The following is an 8,810-nucleotide window of genomic DNA, read 5'->3' on the forward strand; positions in this document are numbered from 1 at the left end:
GCCCGGGGTGCCAATTGCCTGGGGTGTCCGAGGCTTTATATGGATGATATATATATATATATATATATATGTGTGTGTGTGTGTGTGTGTGTGTGTGTGTGTGTGTATGTATGTGTGTGTGCGTGTGTATGTGTGTGTGTGTGTGTGTGTGTGTGTGAGCAATTATATAATCAGGACAAGTTTGTGTGTTCTTAATTAATTAGAAAGCATCTGTCATGATATGAGACCATAAAAGAAAAAAATACTCATCATAGATTTGTTTAAAAAAAAGAATGGACATGCATACAAAAGCATGGCTACTCAAAGTAAGGTTCAACCAGTAGCCATTTATGGTTTCATCATCGTCACCCGTGTCTACAGTTTTAAGCACATAGTAACCCGATTTGTGAGCCTCTTTTATCAAATAGGGTCATTCCCATGTTGGTGCAAACTTTCCTACAGATCTGCCCTGTCTAATGTTGAGGGTTGTTTTCAATACTTGTCCCCCTCATTGAAGCTTCTAGGTCTCAAGTGTCTATTGAAGTTGGTTGCTAATGCTTGTTTATATTTGTTTTTCTTTTCTGTCGCTCTGCCTCTAATTACATCCACCACCTCAAGTTTGTTTGCAAGTAAAATATCTAGATCATCTAGTCTAATCTTTTTACCCATTATCACAGCTATTCCGGTAGACACGACCTTGATTTCTGCTGGGAGTACGACTTCTCATCCATAAACTAAAGAATAAGGTGTCGCTTGTGTGCTTTTCTCGATCATCGTGCGATAAGCCCACAGTGTTTCTGATAGCTTCTCTGCCCAATCTTTCTGGTTGTCAACTATTGTTTTGCTTAGCATTTTTAGCAATGTCTTGTTCGTAGCCTCCGCCTAACCGTTGCCTTGGGGGTAGTACGTTGATGTCCCTAATTTTGCCCCATACTACCTAAAAAGGTCACGAACCTCTTGGTTTTTGACGGACAGGCCGTTATCAGTTAGTATCCGCATCGGTACCCCGAACCTGCGGACAATGTTTTGTCGTAGAAAGTACACTATGTTAGTGGCACAAATTCATCACAAGGGAACGGCCTCTACCCATTTACTTAAATAATCTATCGCGACAGTAATGACGCAATACCCCTTAGAGGGTGGGTGTATCTTCCCTATAAGGTCTACCCTCCAAGTGTGAAAGGGCCAGGGTGTGATAATAGGATGTAGGGCGTTGGCGGGTTTGTAAATCCTCTCTTCGTGAATTTGACACTTGTGACACCAACACACGTGCCGTTGCATGTCCTACATCATAGTTGGCCAATATAAGCCAAGATGCAAGATGTGGTTGTGCAGGGCAAGTTGGCCCTGGTGAATTGCGGGTTCGGAGTCATGGGCGCTCTCCAAGATGTCATCAATTTCCTTGCCAGCCAAACATTGTAGAGGTTTGCCTGTATGAGACTTCCTATACAGTATCCCATCCTGGAGGTAGAATCTCTTGATTTTGGACAATAACTTCCTCCACAACCGGAAATCAATGGGAAGTGTGTGCTCCTATAAGTACTCTATATATATCTTCATCCAGTCTTCATCACAGACCACTAAACACTCCTTGTTATCTGTTTGTGGAATAAATTTATCGCACTCCCGTTGTATTCTAATCGAATCCCACTTCATTATAGGCCAATAATACCCCCAATCATTGTAATTTGCGGAATAGGGTACTCATGACTGCTCCACAGGTGGCCTTGTGAATCTTATTCAATGTGAACTCCGACTCCTCCTTGCCTAAACACCTTGTCTTTACGCCATTGGATTCTCAATGATACAGTACCCCGTGCACCAACTGGTACTTCGCGATCAGCCTTATATCTTGAGTCCCCATGGTCTGACCCTTCAATTTTTATATCACCTCATATCTCCAGTTGCCGACCATTACTTGCTTTTCGTCTTCCACTTGCTCCTTTAAAGTGACAGTCAACTATCTGTTGATTGTTTAAATGGTGATTTCTATCGACTCGGGGATGGCTTGTATCTTGGATCCTAATGTGGCTAAGGTGTCAACAAATCTATTCTTGGCCCTATTTTGATGTTCAAAGCATATGTCCGGGTCGGAAACTAGTTTTTGAATCAGGCTCCTATAGGGTAAGATGGTGAGTTCTTTTACTGTCGTACTTCTATCGAGCTGCCCAATTACTAGCTTCGCATCACTGAACACTCTTATCTTCTTCGCGCCGGCTTCAATCGCTTTTATCAGACCAAGAACTAGTGCCTCATATTCTGCTATATTGTGTGAACAAGGAAACTGGATTTTAAATGAAAAGGCTGAAGTTTGTCCATCAAGGGAAGTCAGAGTCACTTCAGTTCCGACAAAGGTGCTTGTACTGCTCCCGTCGAAGGTTAGGATCCACTCGCTACTTTCTGCCAAAGTGACCATGGGCATGTCTCCAAGGATTTCTTCTAATATAGGGAAGTCGGGGGTGGATGGGAAAGCAGCTAGTAGGTAGGCGATGGCCTGACACTTAACAGCTTTGGGTTGTGTATATTTTATATCGTACTCATTAAGTTGCATCATCCACTTCACGAGCCTGCCGAATAGGGGAGGTCTATCCATAAAAAACTTAATCGAGTCACTTCGTGCGATGAGCCACACCTTTTTCCCCAGAATATAATGCCTAAATTTCTGTATGGCAAAGACCAAGGTTAGACATTGTTGTTCCATGTGGGAATAGTTCTTTTTCGTCGCTTTGAGGTTTCTACTAACATAGTAAATGCAAATTTCTAGTTTGCTTTCATCATCCTATGCCAACAAGCACCCTATGGCTTTTGATTCTGTCACAATATACATCATAAATTCTTGCCCATCTTTTGGAGGCCTCATCGTGGGTGCTTTGGCCAATGTTTGTTCAACCATTCAAAAGGGTCTCGGTGCTCCTGGGTCCATTTGAACTCAGCGGCCTTCTTAACCAACTTCATTAATGGCAAGGCTGTGTGTGCAAGGCCAGGAATGAATCTCCTTAGATAGGAAACTTTCCCAATGAAAGTCTTCAACTTGGATTGATTTACCGGTGGCGGCAAGTCTAGGATGGCTTTGACTTTGTTCTCATCCGGGTGTATCCCATCTTGGTCTACTCGGTAACCTAAGAATTTTTCTAATTGTACTCCGAATGCACATTTCAACAGGTTCAACCTCAATTTGAATTCCCTACACCTAGTAAAGGTTCTCCTTAAGACTTCGGGATGCTCCACTTTCTTCTTAGTTTTGACAACTATGTCTTTCCACGTAGCACTCTGTCTCCTTGTGGATCATCTCATGGAAGACACTAGTTATTTCTCTCCGGTACATGGCTCCAGCATTCTTTAACCCGAAAGGCATCATCTTGTAATAGAAATTTCCTATGGGTGTTCTGAAGGTTGTGTGAGGGGCATCCTTGGAATCCATAAAGATTTAATTATACCCACTATAAGTGTCTAGGAAGGAGAAGAGTTCATGCCCTACCGTCGAATCTATTAGCACTTCTATATTAGGGAGAGGGAACTCGTCCTTGGGACAGGCTTTGTTCAAGTCTCTAAAGTCGACACAACATCTACGATAAGGTGGGAGGATTAGTACCTAGGTGTCATGCCACTGTTAGGATTTGGGTAAGGTGTACTAACCTCAGTTGCCCATTCTTCTTCTTTACTGGGACCACATTGGCTATCCACTAGGGAAGCGCTATGGGTTCGATAAAACCTACCTTTAGAAGCCGCTCTATTTCCTCCTTGATTTTTAGTGTCACTTCTAGCTTAAAGACTCTTTGCGATTGTTTTACCGACCGAAACTTTGGATCTATACAGAGAGAGTGGCGGACTAGCTCCAAGTCGAGTCCTGGCATTTGGTCGTACAACCAGGCGAACACGTCCTGAAACTCTTCTAACAGTGCTATCATTCTCTCCCTGTCCTTTGTTGGCAATTTGGCGGATATGTACAAAAATCTTTTGTCATACCCGTCGGCCACTAGGTTGATTTCTGCTAACGGCTCTTCGACCGTATCGATGGAATCCGTCATGCTCTTTGGAGGTGTCCTAACTTCATCGCAATATTCTAGCGTGTCTCCTTCCAGTTCCTAGGGTTGTTTGATTGTCACTAACCCAGTTTTTAAGTGTTTTAATTTTTTATGTGTACGTGGTTCAAGTGTGGTACCTTCGTTCTTAGTTCAGAGGTCAACCCATCGCTTGATGACATGATCATAGCAACATCACTTTGAGGCATGATAAAGTAGTACTGGTTGAAACATCACTCAAAGTCTTTGGTTAAAAAAAATGCAATGACCCCTTTTTTATAAATATAATTTGGGAAACATGTAAAAGATGGGATACATGTTGCGATTAAGTTAAGTTAGGCAATTATGTATAAAAGAAAATTATTTTCATACCTCGGGAATGGGCTTCTTAGTTGTAGGAGGTTCAACACTCTCGTAGTCTTCGACGATGGTGTAATACTCTTTCCCGTTGTCTCCTGTCATCCGTACGCATCTGCTCGTGTTCCGTCGCCCTGACATCCCTACGAGTTCACTTTTAGGCGGATGTGGCAGCTTCGTCCCTTCAACTTTGGCTATCCTGGTCTCACCGTCTTCTGCTAACTCTGTGAAATAAATAGCATCATGGAGGTGCATCTTAGTTTTGTCAAATGGGGCCCTAGTGGCCGGGATCCTTATTGACCTCCCCCGATATCTTGCTTTGATGCATTGATGGTACGTTGAAGGGACAAGGTCGTGTATCAATGGTCGCCCTAAGAGTGCGTGGTAAGAGGTTTTTCCTCGAACAATTTGAAATTCTTGTGTTATGTTGAATGGCCTAATTGTAACTTGCAGCTCTAAAGATCCCTTAGTGGTCGAGGAGGTTCCGTTGAAATCCATTACTTCTAGCGGAAACCCCTTGACGTCTTCCTTCCGGATGCCCATCAGCTCTAGTGTGTGGACCAAGATAAGATACACAAAACTTCTGGGGTCAACCATTGATCTCCGCATGTCATACCCCCCTATCTTTGCCATGATGTTCAGGGGTCGGCTGCTAGCTTGTCATATATTGTGAACTCCATGCTACCACGGTTGTGACTATACGATTGTAGGGGGTATCGGAAAACTTCTGCCAATGCCCTAATGGCTGATTTTTGCGTTGCCATGTTGGCTCCCTGCTTAATGAAGAACTGGCGCAATTCTTCGCTCTGCTGCAATCTCTTTATCAAGGCGTCGGCTTGGTATTGTCCTGTAGCCCCGACTACATTGACACTACCTCCTCGGACGTGTGTTGGCAAGGGATCAGTCTTCACACGAGCTGGCTCTTTTGTTACAAATGGGTCTATCTTTACTTTCTGTGTGAATATCCTCCTAAGGGTGAAATAGTCCATCAACTCATGGTGTGGTGTCTGGTGATAGTTACACCACCTGCCACCACGCTTGCCTTTCTCTGGGTCCATTCCTGGGGGTGGTGGCGGGAAATTGATGACCCCGTCTTCTACTAATTTGTTCATAATCATGATTAATTCTTCCTTAGTACAGGGAAAAGAGAGGAGGTGTTGGTGCATCTCTTCTCCCTTGGGCGTTGCCTCTCTGGTATGGCCCTTGTTTGGCTTTCCATTATTCTTCGGCGGCCTCCTGTCGATCGCATATGCCTCTCCCCTATTGTACGAGGTCGTGCCTTTGACAATTCGCGTCGTCCCCTCCATGCATTTCTAGAGCTATCTAAAAGTTTCCGCTTTGACATTTTCGATGCCGATCCGGTATGTAGGTTGCATCCCCTGAACACACTATTCGACGAAGCTTTTCTCAGTAGCGTGCTCGTCGAAGACAGAATGGGTGAGCTTTTGAAATCTCAAGACGTAGGCCAGAAGGTCTTCTCCTAGCCCTTGTTCCACATTCCACAAGTCAGCCATTGTTAGCTTTCTTTCCAGCGTGAACCACTTCGATTAGAATTTCTTGGCTAACTCTCCCCACGAGTCGATGCTCCCGGGAGTGAGACTCACGAACCATGTGTATGTCGGGACTGTTAATGATTTTGAGAACTCCCGCACTTTGAGGTCTCCATCAAGAGCAAAGGGACCGAGGGAATCTTCAAGTTTGCTGATATGTTCCTGCAGACTACCTCTTTGCCCATCATACTGTGGCCATTGTTGAGGAGAAGCGTACCCGGCAGGATATGGCTTGTACAAGATACGATCGGAATAAGGCTTCTGTAAGACTGTTGTATCCTGTGCTTGGCTATGGCTCTCGACCACTAACCCTTGGATGTATTCCTTCAATTCGTCCCTGTTGAGGGGAACTTCTGATAGCGGGTCGACACTGGAAATAGTACAAAACTGGTGGGCGGGTACAGAGTTTGCCTGGGATGGGGTTGGGATGGCCCTGTGGTGTTGTTCTAGAATGCCAGGAAAGTGGGCATGGTACCAAGAGTATGCCAATTGGGATTGGGATTAGGATTTGGAACACCAGGGATGGTAGCGGCGGGTGTTTGCTCAACCTGGGTCGAGCGGTTAAGCAATATCTAGAGGGTGCTTCTCGTCTTCTCCATGCATTGCTCCATTCTCTTGAAACGCTCTTCGAGAAGCATAAGGAAAGTCTTGATCCCATAGATGTCGGCTTGGATGGGTGTTTCGATCTTGGGTTGGTTCTCAACTCCGGGATTAGCATTTTCTTGAACGTCACTTTGTTCCTTAGGAATGGTAGTAAGATTGATTCTTCTTGAGGCCATCCTTCGTGATCAAAGATTAAACCAGAGATTCTACTGTAGAACTAAGATGTAAGGCTAGATATGGGAGGCCAGTCCAATTGGCAGCCCTAGGTCCTGGTCAATCACATCAATATGGTTATTAAAGTAGCTGGGATTGGGTAGAAAGTAGAAACAGACAAACAGATAATATATCCACTAATTAGGATCCTGATCCTTGTAATGCTCATGTATTTATTGACTAAGTTGGTGTTAATTGTGTTCAGTTGTTCAAATGAACTTCAACCTATCAAAAAAAATGAAAATTGTGGAATGATGGAAGGAAACAAAACCACAGCACGAGCGTAAGAGGAGAAGAACTGCACTGTAAAAATATATATAGCAAAGATTATATATGGTTGCAGTTTACACAACCCCTCGCTAAAAAAACCCGTCTCTCGATACACCCTCTCTCATTCACAATATGTCTTATACATTACTTATAGGCTCTGGGTAACGATGTCGAATCATCCATTTACGTGGAGGATCTTGGAACCAGACTGTCAAGAGAGGAGATCTTTGAAGTGTTAGTGGTGGATCCAATGATGGGTGCAATTGAGGTGTACTGGAGAGACTTCTTCCCAGTATGTGCGCAGACAAGCAGTGATAAAGGCCCTCATTGAAGAACAAAGGAAACGGATTTCCATGGGAGAGGTAACTATTTCAGTATTTCTCAATCCAGTTTCTTTCCAATTTGGAAGTTTTTGTAATTTTGATGGGTTTGGAATAGGAAATAAACTGTTACCTTGACTTCTTGTCATCCGAAGCAAAAACACTCACAGATGAACAACTACTTATGCTAATTTGGAGACAATTATTGAGAGCTCTGATACCACCCTGGTCACTACAGAGTGGACGATGTATGAACTTGCCAAAGACCCAATGCGCCAGGTCATCATCTTCTCAAAAGAATGCTCCATTATTTCTTTAATCACTGCTTGAATGCCACATAATTCTCATTCCATCTAACCTACAGTAACGTTGTTTGAATGTTGTTTTCCATGAAACTTTGAGGAGGCATTCTCCGGTTCCAATAGTTCCGCTGCGTAATGTGAATGAAGACACTCAACTAGGAGGGTACCATGTCCCTGCTGGAAGTGAGGTGAGTGCTGTTGATACTATTGTTGTTATATAGTTTGTTGATACCTCTCAGGCTTTCATCACTCTTGGTTTTGTTGGTGAAACATTCACAAATTGCAATAAACATTTATGGGTGCAACATGGACAAGAATCAATGGGAGGATCCCGAACTATGGAAGCCTAAGAGGTTTCTTTCGAGCAAGTATGATCCTACGGACCTGTATAAGACTATGGCCTTTGGAGCTGGAAAGAGAGTCTGTGCAGGTTCTTTGCAGGCAACATTGATTTCTTGCACGGCTATAGGCAGGTTGATACAAGATTTTGAGTGGGGACTTCAACCAGGAGAGGAGGAGAATGTTGACACACTTGGATTGACCACCACCAAACTCCATCCAATTCAAGCAATCATAACACCGAGAGATCAGTAGGAGATAGCTCCATGCTGCTCATATATGGTTTGGTTCATTGATAGGGGTTAAGTAACTTTTGATTATAGATCCTACAGCTTGAAGGTGTTATCTTTTTCAAAACAGAATAAAAAATAAAAAGAGAAAAGAGATAGTGTCTTTTGATTTATGCTCTTGCAACTTTAATCATCCCCAACCTTTGAAAAAAAACGCAGATGAACGCAATAGATTTTGGATTGGATGGAAGATTTTAGATTGCCTGCAGTCATTGTTTAATTCTGTCATATGTATTTAGAACTGCTGATCTAACGTAAAGATCAGCAGCAACCTCTGAAAGAAGCTTTTCCTTGATTGTAACTGATTAGGTAGTTCAAAAGGACAGTTTGTAACATTATTAATCAATCATTTAAATTTACAGTTTATAATATGATTGGTGATTAAATTTACAGCATGAATGTTTAGGAAAACATTGTTTGGAGTCTTTAGTCAACTATATGTTTATATGAACTAGATAAGCAAATTGTTTAAACTTTAGGAAAACATATGTATGTTTATATGAACTAGATAAGCAAATTGTCAAGTATATGTTTATATGAACTAGTAAGTTCAGTGAACTCTTTG

At 42.9% G+C, this 8,810-nt stretch overlaps 1 pseudogene; it reads left to right on the plus strand.

Annotated features, from left to right (window-relative positions):
* The first annotated feature begins 6,324 nt into the window (after positions 1-6,324).
* Positions 6,325-8,323, plus strand: LOC148804095 (ent-kaurene oxidase-like; annotated as a pseudogene).
* The last annotated feature ends 487 nt before the right edge of the window (positions 8,324-8,810 follow it).

Source organism: Nelumbo nucifera, chromosome 1, assembly GCF_055504915.1.
Source record: "Nelumbo nucifera cultivar China Antique chromosome 1, China Antique-T2T, whole genome shotgun sequence".
NCBI classification, from domain to species: Eukaryota; Viridiplantae; Streptophyta; class Magnoliopsida; order Proteales; family Nelumbonaceae; genus Nelumbo; species Nelumbo nucifera.